The following is an 18,323-nucleotide window of genomic DNA, read 5'->3' as shown; positions in this document are numbered from 1 at the left end:
GCCTAGTTATATCTCACTCAGGCACCGCCTGGACTGGACTCTATGGGTACTACCTCTCAACCATACTATGTGAGCATTCATCAACTGAGATATCTATAACCGTAGCCGGTCCCCTGGGGCGGGCCTACCTGAATGCACGTGCAATCCCACCGTATATAAAGCGGCCTCGCTTCCTGACTATCCTTTTCTTTTCAGCAAGCAAGGAAACAACTGAGCGCTAAGACAAAAGACAAGAAGAAGTTTGAAAAGTCATGGACTCACCACTTTTAGCGCAACAACCCTGCCTTTCGTGCCCGGGCTTGATCGCAGGTGCCGATCTCCACCGCCGCTGTTTCGAGTGCCTGGGGCCTGACCACGCGGCGGCCGGCCTGATCCAGTCCCCGGCCTGCAGTGCCTGCCGCCTGATCCCGCGGCTTAGCCGCCGCCGGCGTCTGGAGCACTTCCAGGCGTAGTATGTTTCGCCGGAAGAGGCGGAGGACAGGGACCTTGAGGTGGTGGAGATGGAGGAGCAGGATGTCGGTGTGCCCTTCGTATTTGCCATGCCAGCGGGCCGGGCAGCCCTGTTCGTCGAGGAGGAAGACGACGACGACACCTCGTTGTCTGATGCTTCCGGGGGCCGGCCTCCAGGATGTTCAGGCTCGGGGCGTAGATGGCAGCAGCGGCCAATAATCTTGGCGTGTTGGGTGTCTCACTGATCACCCCTCAGCAAGACATCCCCGCCTCCGGACGGGGGCGATTATTCGGACTGCTGCGTGGGCCAGATGAATAATCTGGTCCACGGTATGGCTACCGCAGCTGGACGTGTGATGTCCCTGGCCACAGTGGCGTCGCGTCACGTGTGGCTGGGTCTGACCGCAATGTCCAAGAAAGACCGAGATGATCTCCTTGGGGCCCCCGTATCTACGGAAGGGCTCTTCGGGTCGATCACCTAGGTCACCCAGCACTTCAGTCGCTTGGAGGAAGAGAGGGCGCAGCTGCCGCTGGCTCGTCCTCAGGCTCTTCCTCGGGGAGGAGAGCGCTCGGCTCAGCGCCCAGTAGTGCGCGCCTCCGTCCAGTAGTGCACGCCTCCGCCCCCGCAGTGGGACGTGCCGTTGGTGCTCGAGGCTCTGGTCACAGAACCATTTGAGCCTCTGGAGCTCTCCTCCCTGAAAGCACTGTCATGGAAGACAGCGTTGCTACTTGCCTTAACTTCGGCCAAGAGAGTGTCGGAGCGGACCGCTCTGTCGGTGTACCCAAGTTGCTTAGTGATCCAGGGTGACAGTAGCGGGGCGACACTCAGACCGAACCCCTCCTTTGTTCCCATAATCTAAGGAGCTTGTTCAGGTCAAGGGCTATTCAGTTAGGAGGCTTTCACATCGCATTAGCACCATAACTTAACGTGCATTGCGGCTAAACAATCCAATCACCGAGCTTCAAGCTGAGGATCTTGGGTAATCAGTTCAGTGGGTGTGTATCACAATGATGCTCGAAATGTCCCTTATAGGCCTACGTCTGTTTCCGGTGACTTTATTTTGAAATTCTGTTCCTGAGGAACGGCTAAAAAGCCCAAGATTATAGAATTAAACAAATAAATAAAAACAAGGATAATTGTGTGTTATGGTTGAGTAAATAACAGTGTGTTATTTAGAAAAGAATAACAATTTAGAAGGAAAAAAAGATTTAAAAAAATACAGATTTCATTATTCTGAGGCTCTGAGCCCCATTTATTTTCCTCAGAGACGACAAAAAAAGTTCGACATTATACGATTTAAAATAAAAACAATAATCGTGGCTTGGTATTGAGTAAGAACATATTTTTATGAACCACACAGCTTCCGGTCTTCCAAGACCCGACCGAACAAAGATAAGTGGTGCAGGCACGAAACGTGGCGTATCATATGCACGCAAAACTCGGCCTCAGAACTCAATGGGAATGGTTAGCGTATCATATGCACGCAAAATCGGACTTCTGCGTATCTATTGCACGCATTTCCAATGTGTAAAGTCGTGTCATTTGTATGCAGACTGAAGAGAGTGGGTTGGTTTTAATCCTACACAGCCTTGTTAAAGCACCATTAAATCTGCCGCTCCTTGGTATCCTTGTAAAACCTAATGATGCCTTATAAAGCCTCAATAAAGGATAAATAAATAAAGGATAAATAAATAAAAAATAAATAAATAAAATTCAGAGGTAGTTGTTGTTGAACCTTTGCAGTGGTATGTTCCCCAAGTGCCCTTAAATTGACATCTTAAAAGCAGCCATGCTTTCAATAAAATAAAAATAAAACACTGCATAAATATGATTTATTTTATCTTGATTCGGATGTCTTGATAGATGATAAACAGAGCATTTCACAGTTTGATTAAGAGCAGAATGCTTAATGTGAATCACTTGCAAAATAAAGAAGATCTTTATTTTAGGAAGATAAAGGAGTGGTATCCATCAATAGCAGTGGCGAGCCGTGACTTTTATACCTAGGCCCTCTGGAGTCTGAGGGTTGTGCAGAAGTGGATAAGATGGAGTCCAGGGGGACATATCAAGGAGACAGGCAGTGATGTGGAGGGTGATATGAGTTTGAAGGAGGGATGGATCCTCTCCTTCTGTGGCTGAGAGCAATCAGGAGATAGGAAGAAAAGACAAACTCAGAGCAAACTGTCATATTCTCTTCATCATTGGCTCTTTCATCTTTGTGAAGATTATCTCAGTCTTAGATAACGCTGATAAGCGCTAAAGATACAAATCAAACAAAGTTTCATCATATCATTTGGATCTTAATGTGACTCTTACTGTGAGAGCCGCAAAGCAACCAAAAACTGAATCAAAAGTAAAGAAACAAACCTAATGGTGAATCCGAGTCAAATGATGCTCTAGCTGTCAATGTTTTGCCATAAAGTTGATAACAGAATGCTTAATTATTCTCCACAACCTGTTCAAATTCGGCAAGGTAATATCCTTGGCAGAGAGAACGTATCAGCATAAGGATGTTAATATGTCTGTCTATGGTGGCGGCTTCTGAACATCTCCAGGAGGCAGAGTGTCAGCTTGGATCACTTGGCACATGTTGGACATGGCCTGGGGCAGCAGATGGTCAAGCCGACCTCAGTGAGCAATTCCAAAAGCTAAAGCTGTGTTTTCCAAACAAAGGACATCATGGGATGTCACATTTTAACAGTACCCATGCCAAATAGGAATATGTGTCACAACAATAATCGAATACAAATTAAATACATTGAAGGGGGCGCTGGTGTTATTCCACGCTTTTATTATTGACAAAACAAAAACTTTCCTGCCTATTCTTTTTACTATATTACAAGCCTGCAACGATCAATATAGAATGGATGTAATGCCTGCACATTATTTAAAAGGGGTTGCTTATCACTCGACTCCCTCTCAGCTCTCCAGAGTTCTTTGAACTCAACATTTGTATTTAACAGCCTAAATGTAACTGTTTTGGTTTTACCTGATAGAAAGTTCTTATCAACATCATTCCCAGCAGCAGATTTGTTTGTCCAAAAAAGCTCTGATAAACCCACAGTACACCACCTGATCAGCCCTGCAGCAGACCGACACACTTAGAAACTAGCAGAGCATTTAGCAGCAAAAATAAGAGACCAAAGCAGAGCAACAAGGAGAGATAATATTGGAGCTGTCTGATGAACAGAAACACAACAACAATTAAATGTTTAACATACAATACAAATAGAAAAATGTATTCACTCTCTGCTGTAAGTAAAAAGATTCTCAGTAGTTTGCTAACACGTTCCATATAACTCTATGGGAGGGATAGTGTGGGTTGCAGTTCGCTGCTATGCCTAAATCACCCCAAAAAAGTATATATATAAAGTTTCAATTACGCATTCAGAAGGCATTTTGTTTCAAATATTTTAGATTTTTTGATTATTGCAAATTGCTTGAAGGAATGCAAACACATCTTGAAAAAGCACTTGTTTCAAAAATGTGTTGTAACATGTGTTGAGATCTCCATATTAGGTTGAATACTTAAAACAAAAGTTAGTTATAATCAATTATAATCAATTATATTCTTGTATAACCCACAATGAAAATGCTTCATATTTTATGATTTTCTATATTTACAGTATAAACAAAACAAACAAAAGTGGTTTGTTAAGTTGAGTGTAAGGCCTATTATGGTTTATGGGTGTCACTTATAAGAGAGAGGAGACAGTTTCTTCCCTCTTCCCTCACAGCAGTACACAGGGAGGGGGGCTCCTGACTTTTTGGAGAAATACTAAGGCCCCAAAAATGTGTTTATGCCAATGCTGAGAATAATATTTTAAAAGTCCTGCACACTAGAGGCCATGCCCAGTTTCCACAAATGTGGGTATGGAGGAGGTGTCTTTAGGTTTTTCTGTCCTGTTTCGAGCATAAAAACACTAGCAGAGAGGGAGCAAACCCCCCTGGTATGCTCTCTCCTGGTAAGCTCTCTCCCTGGAGAGCTGGGTTTTACCTCTGTAAAGGTTCTCTCAAACTTGGTAAATATCTCTTGAATTTCTTTGTTGAATGCGGAGTGAATTTCTTTGTTGAAAGCTGAATGAATTGTGGGGATAGAGAGGAAGTTCGCCTCCTAGGTGGAATAGGTGTGGAATTGAATTGGATCGATTTGTTGAATGTTTAGCACCCTGCCACCTATGAGGAAGGTCCTCTGAATTCATGCGGGAATAGGTGTGGAATTGATGTGAATCGATTTGTTGAATGAAAGGTTGAATGTGCTTTTTATTATTACTGGCTATTTATGAGGAGATGCCTCTAAATTCTGTCGGACGATTTTAAATGTCACAACTGAATGGGGCAGTTGAAGTTACAATTTAGGGTAATAAATGTAAAAGAGCATGATATGTTTTATATGATTGTCATATTGTAACGCGAAAAGGTAAAACCCTGTTCAAGTGTGGACCAATTTTTCTTCAAATAAAATGATCCCACCTTTTGGATTGGGACAACTTAAAAGACATCTGCGCTCTCCTCTCCTGCTTCAAAGGTAAGATTGCACCCTGCCACACTCACACTTAGGTAGGGCCACACCTCATTTACTGATATCAAAATCCTTCGGGATCGCTTAAACAGATTAAGAGAGTCGTCTGAATTGAAACAGCAGTTAATTGAACCTGGTTCTTCAGGAGTTAGTAGAGGTGAGATCTTGCTGACGTTGGTGGATCTGAGCCAAGCAGTAAACTTACAGGGACTCAATAACTTCTGTTAGGTCAATTAGTAGGTCTGAGTAATTTGCCGGAATAAATTAACAGCCCTCCCGACTCCCAAGACATGTCAATGTTCATTAGCAGCATCCACAATGAAAAGGTCTGTCCATCAGCACTGTTAAATGTTTTAAAGTACCAACAGAAAGCTAATGCAGCTCCAATTATGAGCAATCATCGGTCCACATTGCATGATCATAGGCTAGAAGAAAAAGAAAACAGTAGCTCTCTCAAAAGCCACGGTGACATACAGTATTTTACATAAAACACAGCATGGACATGACATTTGGACATACTGTATATCATTTCTTTTCTTGCTAATTGGCATGTGGCCTCATATGACTCACCTTTGTCACAATGTTTGCTGTAGTCATGTATTGACGAAGAAGTTGATGGCACATGTATTTCTAGACATGAAAAGGTAACTGAGCAGTCTTATGAATCATGACCACAGAAGCATGTTGCTGCTCTATTGTTACATCTGTCAGATCAAAGCTGTTCCAATGACAACAAAAGCCTTTAAGCCAGGCGACAGGTGTGGTAAATAACCCTTGTTGTGACTCTGGTGGGTCCTTTGAGGATGTTGCTTACAGCTAATAAGGTGTTAGGTGAGCTGTAGTGTTGCTGTCAGGGCATCAGGATGTTAAAGCCTGAGAGTCTCACTGCTCTCAGGTTGTGATACGAGTGTCAGCGGTTCAAAGGCTTGTGTTGTGACCAGAGAGACAAGAGTAAGACAGAAAGCCTGATGAGCAATCTTCTCTGAGGAGCCTTCAGGACGGTGAGTGGTTGATATGTGCTTGTAAAAATAACAGAGGGGTCAAAGCTGGGAAGAATAACCACAGTCGTACACAGAGAAAACTGATACGAGTCTTGCATCAATCGGATATCACGTAATCATTCATTAGCTCATTGATGCTTCTAAAGAAAAACAACATGACATTTCCTTCTTGAAAACATCCCATTGTTAAGAACTCCCTTTATTCCAAAATCCTAAAAGACAGAGAAATGCTTGAGCAGACTAACCCTAAAGCTAATTTGTCAACAAAGCCTGATATCCCAAAATCAATATACTGTAGTGCCGTGAAAAGAGAGTCGGAGGCGGTGTATTAAGAATGGAGTTCCAATCTTTATTATCCATTACTTTCAGAGAGGTTAACACATGCACTGCTCTGCCTGATGAGCTAGCAGGAATGGCAGCTAAAGCTACCTGTGTTCCCCACTAAAGGGTCCGTGTGGCAACACAATAAGCAAGGTGAATTATGTCCAATAACGTGTCACCACACAAGCCCCCCCAGAATTCACACATAAACAAAATCAGCATGGCGGGGAGGAACGACACGCCGACCCCCACGACTCCTGAGCACGGGAGTCGGAAAAGTGACTCCCGCCTGTGCGGCCCCCGGAAGGGGAGGGACCGGAACAACAGGTCTTAAATCCGTGACAGGGGACGAGGCCGGGGGGCGGCCCCGTCGCGGAGGTCGAGCCAGCACCACAGGCTGGTCCAAGTCCAGGTGAGCAGCCTTCACCCGGTCCACCGAGACGTGCTCGGCCTTGCCACCCAGGTCGACCACCAGGTGCTTGTCCCCGTGCTCCAAGACCCGGAAAGGCCCATCATAAGGGGGCTGAAGGGGGCCTCTGTGCGCATCGTGCCGGATGAACACGTGCTCCGCCGAGCGGAGCTCTGCGGGAACCTGGGACACCTGAGTACCCTGCTGAGTAGTAGGGATCGGAGCAAAGGCCTCAGCGGCGTCACGCAGGAAAGCCCGCTGGGCCGACGCCGACCAGGGAGCTGATGCATTTGGGAGGAAATCCCCCGGAACTCTCAGCGGCTGACCGCTGTAGAACACTGCAGATCTTCCTTAGGTGCGGTCCTCAGGCCCAGCATCACCCAGGGCAGCTTGTCGACCCAGTTACCGTCCGTAAGGCCGGCCTTGAGGGCCGCCTTCATGGAGCGATGAAAGCGCTCGCAGAGGCCGTTAGCCTGAGGGTGGTAAGCGGTAGTCCTGTGCAGCTTAACCCCCAAACCGCCTGCCACAGCGTTCCAGAGCTCGGACGTGAACTGAGAGCCCCTGTCTGGGGAAATGTCTGACGGGGTGCCAAAACGACACACCCACGTTGCAATGAAGGCCCGGGCAACGTCTGCGGCTGATGTCGAAACGAGCGGAACCGCCTCCGGCCAACGGGTCGTTCTGTCCACCATGGTGAGGAGGTAGGAAAACCCCTGAGAGGAAGGCAACGGACCAACCAGGTCAATGTTGACGTGATCAAACCTCCTCTCAGGCACCAGGAAACGCTCCAACGGGGCCTTCGTGTGGCGGTGCACCTTAGCGCGTTGACAAGCCACACACTCCCTGGCCCAAGTCCTCACGTCCCTTTTCAGTCCTTGCCAAACGAACTTCGCCGCTACCAAACGCACCGAAGGTTTAACGCCGGGGTGTGACAGGCCGTGCACAGTCTCAAACACAGGACGCCTCCAGCTGGCAGGGACGACAGGCCGCGCCAGGCCCGTAGAGACGTCACACAGGAGAGTAATGTCCGCGTCGCCGAACACCACGTCCTCCAAGCGCAGCCCCGCGCTCTCCACCTTCAGGGCCTGGACGCCGGGATCTGTGACCTGGTCTGCCGCCATGCGAGTATAGTCCAGGCCCAACTGGACGGCACCGATGACGACCCTGGAGAGGCAACCAGGTTCGACTTGCCAGCCACGTGCTTAATGTCCGTAGTGAACTCCGATATGTAGGACAGCTGCCGCTGCTGACGTGCCGACCAAGGCTCCGCCACTTTTGACATGGCGAAGGTGAGCGGCTTGTGGTCGACAAACGCCGTAAATTCACGGCCTTCCAGCATGAAACGGAAGTGCCGCACGGCCAAATAAAGTCCGAGGAGCTCCCGGTCAAAGGCGCTGTATTTGCGTTCTCTAGGCGTCAGCTGGCGGCTGAAAAATGCGAGCGGCTGCCAAGCGCCCTCCACCCACTGCTCGTGCACTGCGCCGACCGCGTAGTCTGACGCGTCCGTGGTGATGGAGATGGGAGCCGTAGATGATGGGTGTGCCAGCAAAGCCGCCTGAGCCAACGCGGTCTTGACCTCAGCAAAAGCGCCGTCCGCCTCTGCTGTCCAGTCGATCTCCTGGACGGGGGTCTTGCCTTTCAACGCTTCATACAGCGGCCGCATGATGTGTGCGGCCCGGGCGATGAAACGGTGGTAGAAAGTCACCATCCCCAGAAACTCACGGAGCGACCGGGCTGTGAGCGGGCGAGGAAACGCCGCAACAGCCTCCACCTTCGCTGGCAGAGGTGTCGCACCGCCCTTGGTGACGCGGTGCCCCAGGAAATCGATGTCCGACACCCCGAACTGGCACTTTGCAGGATTGATGATTAATCCGTGTTCGTTGAGCCGTGTGAAAAGGGCTCGGAGGTGGGACGTCGAGGTAAACAAACACAAACGGCAGGTCCCGCAGCACCGAATCCATCAGGTGCTGGAACGTCTGAGCGGCATTCTTGAGTCCAAAAGGCATCCGCAGGAACTCAAAAAGTCCAAAAGGCGTTATCACTGCTGTCTTGGGAATGTCCAGGGGGTGCATGGGCCACCTTGGAAAACACCCCCGTACCGGCCAGATGCGCCGAAAAGTCCTGAATGTGCGGCACCATCAGGCGTAGTGGCGTCGTTGAGTCGGCGGTAATCCCCGCACGGGCGGAACCCGCCGTTCGATTTGGGAACGACGTGCAGGGGGGAAGCCCAAGGACTGTCGGAGCGGCGGACAATGCCCAGGCGCTCCATGGTTGCGAACTTCGCCCTCGCTACAGCCAGCTTAGAAGGGTTCAACCGCCGGGCCCTGGCGTAGACAGGAGGCCCCCCGGTAGTGACGTGGTGTTCCACGCCATGCTTAGTGGTAAGCGCAGAGAAGGTGGGTAGCGACAGGTCTGGAAACTCGGCCAACAGTCTGAGAAACGTGTCTGCACCTGACAGCTGCGCTGCCAAGTGTGCACACGAGGGAAGAAAACGTTAAGGCATCAACTACTTGTCTACATCAGCTACTTGTACTCACGAGGCCTATTATGTGCAGAATCCCTCTCGCTTTCAGTTGGTTTTGATTGAGTGTCCACACGTGGACGTTTAAGGACTAAAAAACGATCCATTTGTCACTTTGCTGTTAGCAAATAATTTGGGGCTCCAGCTAACAGGAAGTCACTCAAGTGTCACAAAGTAATTTAGCCTATGGGTTGGTCAAAAATCGAATGGGTGCTGGCCATTGGCCTAATCTCACCTGTGTTGGCTTTATGTTTTTGGTCAAACATTTGTTTGTTTCACATTTGCATTGATGTAATCAATAATTTTTCTGATTTAATTTAATAAAAATAATAATAATAATTTTCGAAAAAAAAACAAAAAAAACACATATTTCTTGGGGTTGCTTAGGGGGTGCTTTGGCAATCCTGGGGGGTGCTTCAGCACCCCCTAGCTCCCCCCTGGCGCCGCCCCTGCCAGGCCCAACAACAAGGGCAAGGCTGCTACCATAGCATCTTATCGTGTCAGTCACGTTCTTGCGAAACACATGAAGTCTTTCAAAGACGGCGAAGTTGTGAAAGAAGCATTCCTGGAGGCTGCCGACGCGCTTTTGGGGACAGTAAAAATAACAGTAGCATTTCAACAGGTTTTTGATATAATAAAAACTCTAGTTAGATACCGTTATTAATCAGCTGCAAGTTTTAGTTTGTTTGAACTTATTCATTATAATTATTGTACAAAATGGTATAAGAATGCAAACATTAAGATCTGTTCTGTTTAAATTGATTATAGTCTATTATCAATTCAGGTTAAGAAGCTAGTGTTGCTTGCATCCTATTTTAAAGGCATTTCTTTTTATACTCTACTAAAATGCAACAACAAAAGGGTTTGATTCTATACATTTTGTCTTTTTATTGCACTTTGGCAGCAGATTCCTGTGTAGCTTCAGATCTGAGTTGTCTTATTAGTAAGCCTAATTTATACTTTTGTAGCAACACTATTTTTATATAATGGCAAAGAAAGGGTTCAGAGTTTTTTCTTTTCTTCCTGTGTCATATGGCAGCACTGTTCAATGTTTCTTGAAAACTTTACCCACTGTAGTATGTGACAAAAGATGCAGTTGTTACAGCTTTCTATTGGTTTCTCAGGTGGCGAATATACACAGACCTCTCACCTTTTAATCCTCAGCATAATCTCTCCCTTACTGAATTAACTTTGGAGATCAATATACACACTTTTTTGAAACATTCAATGTCTGACATTTCTGTTTGGGGAGTCAAGGAACCCCGAATAATCATTGCTAAAACGAACACTGTTTTCTTTGTCCTTTATCTTCCATGCTGAACTTCTCACATCATTGCCCTCTGACACATGGGTCGGCACTAGGGCTGCACGGTATTGAAAAAAACTGACATCGCGTTTTTTCCCCCCCCTGCGGTATATATTGCGTTTTTTTTAACCTGTTAAACCCCAAAGTCCCGGCGGGTACTTTACTTTTTTTTTTCACGACAGTGTCTCAGGGGATCGTAATATTTAAGAACCTATTAATGTGTTATACCAGATTAACGGAAATAATCTCAGCTAACTGACGATACAAACCATTTTATACCAAAACACAAGTCTCATAAGAAGCATCTAAATGACCCCTGAGCGAAAAATGCTAACGCACTTTGGCACAGAACTCAAGATAAAAGTACCCTTATTATTACTTATCGTAGCTGCATTTACAAGATATCCGATTAAAGCTGAGGTTCCACAGATTATTTAGGTATATAGTATCATCACTGAGTGATCTGAACTCGGACAGGGGAAGCAAACACAGACATCACAACACGTAGCTTCGAGGGGAGATGTCTCACCGTAGCTGTCAATCTGATCAAAAGACGTGTTCAATGGCATTAAAACGAGAAAGAAAAACGCGGCTGTATCGGTTAAACCATAGGTTTTTAACGTCTCTGTATAAAAAAATGATTTAATTTATAATCCATAATTCCATTTTTATGTAAATATCGCAGAGCAAAAGTTAGCTGCTAATGGTAGCCACCAGAGTGGCTGCTGCTTCCGGTCTCGGCTATGCGGAAGTCTCTCACACACACATTACCAAATAAGGACTGTGTGATTTCCCCTCGATTCCATTGGCTCTGACGGTCAGAAAGAGATGTCACATGTCAAAATCCAGCAAGATGGGCCAGAGATATGGAAAATCCACCCAAATGGCCCGAAAAGAGGGTTTTCTTGGTGCTAAATCTGTCTAAAAAGGTCAAATATCAGGGGAAGTTCTACACACACCAACACATGAACAAATAAGGAGTGAGAGTGACGACGCATAACCAAAACCGGAAGCTGCATACCACCAAGGTGGCTACCATTAGCAGCTAACTTTTGTGATCCGATTTTTACATAAAAATGGAATTATGGATTATAAACAATTGCTTCAAAGCCACAGATACATTATCAACCTATGGATCAACCGATTCAGCCGCGTTTTTTCTTTGTCGTTTTAATGCCATTGAACACGTCTTTTGATCAGATTGACAGCTACGGTGAGACGATCTCCCGTAAAAGCTCCGTAAAAGGTACGTGTTGTGATGTCTGTGTTTGCTTCCCCTGTTGCGAGATCAGATCGCTTAGATACTATACTTTAATAATCTGTGGAGTCTCAGCTTTAATCGGATATATTGTATGTGCAGTTTCGATAAGTAATAAGGGTATCTTTATTTTGAATTATGTGCTAAAGTGCGTTAGCATTTAAAAAAAAAAATGAATAAAACCGCACGTCCCTGCGGTGTGAATACCGCGCATGCGCATACCGCGGTTATCGCCATGACACGGTATATCGTTCAGCCCTAGTCGGCACCCATGTTTATTCGATGGCTGCAAACCCAACGACGAGGGTTCTCCTCCAAGCTGCGTGATCTCTGCCTAAGCTGCGACCTGCCCCCAGATCGCTATTCCCACTGTTTAAGAATCTGCACAGCCACAACCGCAGCTCTATATCCGCCTACCTCAACCCTGAGTATCCTGGGCCGTCGGTCATCTTCTGCCCACCAGCGCTATATCATGCCTCACATGAATGAGATCCTTGCAGCACAAACAACCATGAGCTCTTGCACTACTCGATGATGAGTAACGTTCAAAGATGTATATATGTAGAATTCTGCTATTGCATACCAGGTGGTTGCTGGGTTAGATTATATTTATTTCATTATAGTATATTCCCCTCATAGCTGCATGCTTGGGGGGGGGGGGGGGGGGAAGCTCATTGTTGCTGCCTTAAAGACCTAGACACAGCAGTCTTGATAGGTAGTATATTCCCCTCACAGCCGCGGTGCTGGGGGGGGGGGGGGGGGGGGGGGGGGGGGGGGGGGGTCGGCACTGGTCACTTCCAGGCCTACACATAGCAGTCTCTCTAGGTAGTATATTCCCCTCAAAGCCGTGGTGCTTAAGGGAATGGCTTTTCGGGCTGTTCCCGGGCCTTCACATAGCAGTTTCATTAGGTAGCATATATAGGTAGTATATTCCCCTCAAAGCCGTGGTGCTTAAGGGGAATGGCTTTTCTGGCTGTTCCCGGGCCTTCACATAGCAGTCACTAGGTAGTATATTCCCCTTAAAGCCGCGGTGCTTAAGGGAGATGGCTTTTCGGGCTGTTCCCGGGCCTTCACATAGCAGTCACTATAGGTAGTATATTCCCCTTAAAGCCGCGGTGCTTAAGAGGGATGGCTTTTCGGGCTGTTCCCGGGCCTTCACATAGCAGTCACTAGGTAGTATATTCGCCTTAAAGCCGCGGTGCTTAAGGGGGATGGCTTTTCGGGCTGTTCCCAGGCCTTCACATAGCAGTCACTAGGTAGTATATTCCCCTTAAAGCCGCGGTGCTTAAGGGGGATGGCTTTTCGGGCTGTTCCCAGGCCTTCACATAGCAGTCTCACTTAGTAGTATATTCCCCTTAAAGCCGCTGTGCTTAGGGGGAATGGCCACATGGCAGCTCGCCAGGCCCTCTACTTATCAGTTTTACATCACCAGTGTCAGGCTCGGGCTACGCAGTTTTGGGGGATAGTATCTAATCTCCACGCAGTTTTGGGGGTTAGTTATTTAATCATCACTCATCGTGCTATGTATATCTATGGAGTGATGATGCCCGAGCCTAGTCGCCAAACTCAATTATATGCTGCTTCTAATAAACATGTTAAAGGAACACGTGAATTGTCTGACTGAAATGGGGCGAAGCCTGCGAGCTAGTTCAGGCAGTCAACTCGAGCACATGCTACATTCATACATAACGCCCCTTGCCACTCTACAACCAACCAAACAGAGTCTCCTTAATATGCCGCTCTATTTAACCTGCCAGATCTCTCTCCATGCATTGCTTGCTGCTGCTATTGCTGCAGCTACCTCTACGTCGCTGCTGCTTGCCTGCCCCACCACCACCCCAGCTTCCACCCCAGCTTCCACCTGTAGGCTCGGGGGTTAGTTATTTGATCATCACTCATCGTGCTATGTATATCTATGGAGTGATGATGCCCGAGCCTAGTCGCCAAACTCAACTATATGCTGCTTCTAATAAACATGTTAAAGAAACACGTGAGTTGTCTGACTGAAATACTTGTATGTGTGTAGATTAGAAAGAGGTAAGATAAAAGATCTGCAGTATTTTATGAAGTATTAATCGTTCAAAGGTCAGTTTTATACAAGTAGAAGTGTGTATTTACCTGGTAGTAATGGCTACGCCTCTCTATTTGGACTGGTAGACCTCGGCAGACTGGCAACTTTAAAAGTAGCTCTCGGTTAAAAAAGGTTAGGCACCCCTGGTTTACAGGATAAAGGGCTTTCAGACATATGGGCTATTGGTCCAGTGGGGCTATTTGGCCATCAGACAAATGGGCTGTTGGAACAATGCCATAGCCCCATCCTTACAGCCTCAGTTGATGAAGAGGCAAGATGACATACTCATTAGCTACTTCCATCATCAGATCCAGAAAAATGATTGTCTAAATCATTTATTAGATCGTATCAACCACTCAAAGCTATTTACATACTATGAGTCACACACCGTTGGCCATCGGGAGCAACTTAGGGTTAGGTATCTTGCCCAAGGATACATCGACATGTAAGCACGGGCAGGGATCTGGTCAACCTTCTGGTTGAAAGACAACCGCAGACCTCAGTCACCTTCATTCAAACATGGAAGCAGCTAGCAAGTGAGTCATCTTGGCAAAACCATTATATTACATGTAGCCTATTGTTTTAAGGAGGCATGGGTAGTACAGCCATAGTAGTGTTAACATGGTACTATATCACCTTTATGCTTATTGTGTTCATACTCATCACTTTTCTATTTCAATATGTGAATTTCACTCACTTTGAAATACCCCAACATTTGGATTCTATAGTGCTGTCAAACATATTGTTTATCATTGAAAATTCATTCATTAAAGATTCAGAGTGGGTTGAGAAATGGCACCAGCGCTGTGCCTCACAATCAGATAACTTGCAACATTGAGAGCTAGATAGATTTAATCTGATGTTGACGCAATTTGTGGAAGTTCATAACAAATGTGTTGCACAGGATGCATCCACGGTGCCTCTGCCTACAGATAGGGTAGCCTAAGCATTGTCAAATGTCAATGTGCTGATGTGATGTTGGATCCAAAGAGCAAATGTGTTTGCACACTCAGTGGGAGTTTTCCATGTCAGTTTAATCAGAGAAACCCAATGTAGAGGAAATTCTACCAATGCTTACACACATTTATACATACTTTAGTTGCACATGTTTGCCTTCTGGCACACACACAACAATGGCATGTAAGTGTAAAATGTGTTCCCTCCAGTAACACATATCTTTAAGTCATGGGAAATTGAACACAGTCCGCACGCCTTGTTCCATCCAAACAGGTCAGGCTACACTGCCCTCCCCCCATTCAGGTCTAATCTAAACTTTCCTCTGTGTGTGTCATGGTAGATGAGAACCTTGAACACAGTTTGAGTAGTGTTAAGATAAAAATGGATTGCTTACCGTTTGAAGGATTACTTTTAGCTGGAAGTGATGTCATTGCCAGCATTTTTAGGTACTGATAGAAGCTGTAACATATTTGAATGAAATTGATTTGTAGAGGACAAAACAGAACGGAAGTCATTTTGAATATTTACATTTGACTTAAATGTGTTGGGTGGCCAGTAACCTACATTTGAATCAAAGCTAATTGGCTGTGTCAATAGACCACTATTAACATGATGGCCATAACAACTTGTTTACAGCAAAGGATCAGTTGCTCACAAGTGATCAAGGCAAGGCAAGTTTATTTATATAGCACTTTTCAACACAAGGCAATTCAAAGTGCTTTACAAAAAATGAAAGAGATTAAGAAAATGGCATTTAAAATCAGTCATTAAAAAGAAAAGCTAATCAAATAAACATTAAAAGAAAAAAATACATGGATAAAAGTTACAGTGCAGTCAATTAAACATTAAAAGAAAAAAGTACATGGATCAAAGTTACAGTGCAGTCTAAGATATGAATAGTTCAATTAAAAGCAGCGACAAAAAGAAAAGTCTTCAGCCTGGATTTAAAAGTAGTCAGAGTTGCAGCGGACCTGCAGGTTTCTGGGAGTTTGTTCCAGATATTTGGAGCATAATAACTGAACGCTGCTTTACCATGTTTAGTTCTGACTCTGGGGACAGAAAGCTGACCAGTCCCTGAAGACCTGAGAGATCTGGATGGTTCATAATTTAGCAGGAGGTCAGAAATGTATTTTGGGCCTAAACCATTCAAAGCTTTATAAACCAGCAGCAGTATTTTTAAATGTATTCTTTGACACACAGGAAGCCAGTGTAAAGACTTCAGAACAGGAGTGATGTGATCCACTTTCTTAGTGTTAGTGAGGACTCGAGCAGCGGCGTTCTGAATCAGCTGCAGCTTCCTAATAGATTTTTTAGTGAGACCTGTGAAGACACCATTGCAGTAGTCGAGTCTACTGAAGATAAAAGCATGGACAAGTTTTTCCAAATCCTGCTGTGACATTAGTCTTTTAATCCTAGATATGTTCTTTAGGTGATAGTAGGCTGATTTAGTAACTGTTTTAATGTGACTGTTGAAACTCAGGTCAGAGTCCATGACTACACCTAGATGTCTGGCTTTATCTGTTGTTTTGAACATTGCAGACTGAAGCTCAGCGCTAACTTTTATACGTTCTGACTTGGCTCCAAAAACCATTACCTCAGTTTTATCTTTGTTTAATTGGAGAAAGTTCTGACACATCCAGTCATTGATTTGTTCAATGCACTTACTCAGTGTTTGAATTGGAGCATAGTCTCCTGGTGAACACTGAAGTTCTGCCACTGTCTGTGTTTAAGTGGATGTCATTAAAGACCTTTACAAGAGCAGTCTCAGTGCTGTGGTTTGGACGAAAGCCTGACTGGAACACATCAAAACAGTTATTTAAATGCAAGAAATTACTCAACTGTTGAAAAACAACTTTTTCAATGATTTTACCTAGAAATGGGAGGTTTGATATGGGCCTGTAATTGTTCATTACTGAAGCATCTAGATTATTCTTTTTTAAGAGCAGTTTAATGACTGCAGTTTTCAGGGCCTGTGGAAAAATACCTGAGTGAAGAGATTTGTTTACTATATGAAGTAGATCTGAGGCCATGCAAGGCAAAACATCTTTGAAAAATCCTGTTGGAATAATATCAAGGCAGCAGGAGGAGGATTTCAGAAGTTGTATAATGTCCTCTAGGTTTTTATCATTAATCTGATGGAATTGTGTCATGGTGTTTGAATTGATGTTAAGTGGAGATAGGGACAACACATTTGCTGTTCCTGATGCAGAGGCACTGACTGCTTGTCTGATTTTCTGAATTTTGTTAGTGAAAAAGGCAAAATCATTGCACGCCCTGGTGGATAGAAATTCAGAGGCTACTGACACTGGGGGGTTAGTTAGTCTGTCGACGGTAGCAAACAAGGCACGTGCGTTGTTTTTGTTTTTGGTAATGATGTCAGAGAAGAACGATTGTCGTGCGTTTTTCAATTCCAAATTATAAAGGCCAAGTCTCTCTTTATATATTTCAAAGTGAACCTGGAGATTTGTTTTTCGCCACCTGCGTTCAGCTTTTCGACATTCTCTTTTTTCTGTTTTCACGGTCATGGCCTTTCTCCATGGAGATATTTTCTTGCCAGTCACTTCCTTTACCTTAGTTGGAGCAATGGCATCTATAACATTTTAAAAAAAAATGTTTTTGATCTACTAGCTCATTTACTGAGATGTTGGCAGGGGCAAGTGTGGAAGAAAAATTCTGAGTAAACATTTCCCTAGTATTTTCAGTTAAATATCGCTTTATGGTCTTTTTGAACATTTTTGTGAACAGAAATAGAGCTCTCAAAGAAAACACAGGAATGGTCAGAGAGTGCAACATCAGTCACCACAACCTTAGAGATATTCAGACCCTTTGAGATAATTAAGTCCAGAGTGTGCCCCTTATTGTGCGTGGGCTCCGTCACATGCTGAGTCAGTCCATAGCTATCAAGAACACAAAACAGTTCTTTAGCCCCTCTGTCCTGGGGGTTGTCAACATGGATGTTAAAATAACCAACAATGACTAGACGGTCAAAGTCAATACACACTATAGACAGCAGTTCAGTAAAGTCATCAAAAAAGCTTGCACAGTATTTGGGTGGTCTATAGATATTTAGGAACAGAGCTCGAGAGGAGCATTTCAGCCGAAGGGCCACATATTCAAAAGAATCAAAGTTTCCATACGATGTCTTCCTGCATTGAAGGGAATCATTGAACAGAATAGCAACTCCACCCCCTTTCTTATGCATTCTTTCCTGACTCATAAAACTAAAGTTGGGAGGGGTTGATTCGATAAGAACAGCTGCACTGTTATTTTGTTCAATCCAAGTTTCTGTTAAAAACATAAAATCGAGATTGTGCTCAGTGATAAAATCATTGATTAAAAATGTTTTTCCTGCCAAAGACCTGACATTTAATAAAGCTAGTTTAAGTTTGTTAAACACACTATCAGTCATGTTTTTTGTAACAAGCTGTGGCTGACATGGAATCACTGCTAAATTAGATACACTCACACAAACGTTTGAGCGCTTCCTGTTTCTATGATTCACCGCT

Source organism: Gymnodraco acuticeps, unplaced genomic scaffold (genome assembly GCF_902827175.1).
Source record: "Gymnodraco acuticeps unplaced genomic scaffold, fGymAcu1.1, whole genome shotgun sequence".
Classification (NCBI taxonomy): domain Eukaryota; kingdom Metazoa; phylum Chordata; class Actinopteri; order Perciformes; family Bathydraconidae; genus Gymnodraco; species Gymnodraco acuticeps.
The sequence above is the reverse complement of the archived record's forward strand: the minus strand, read 5'-3'. Positions refer to the sequence as shown.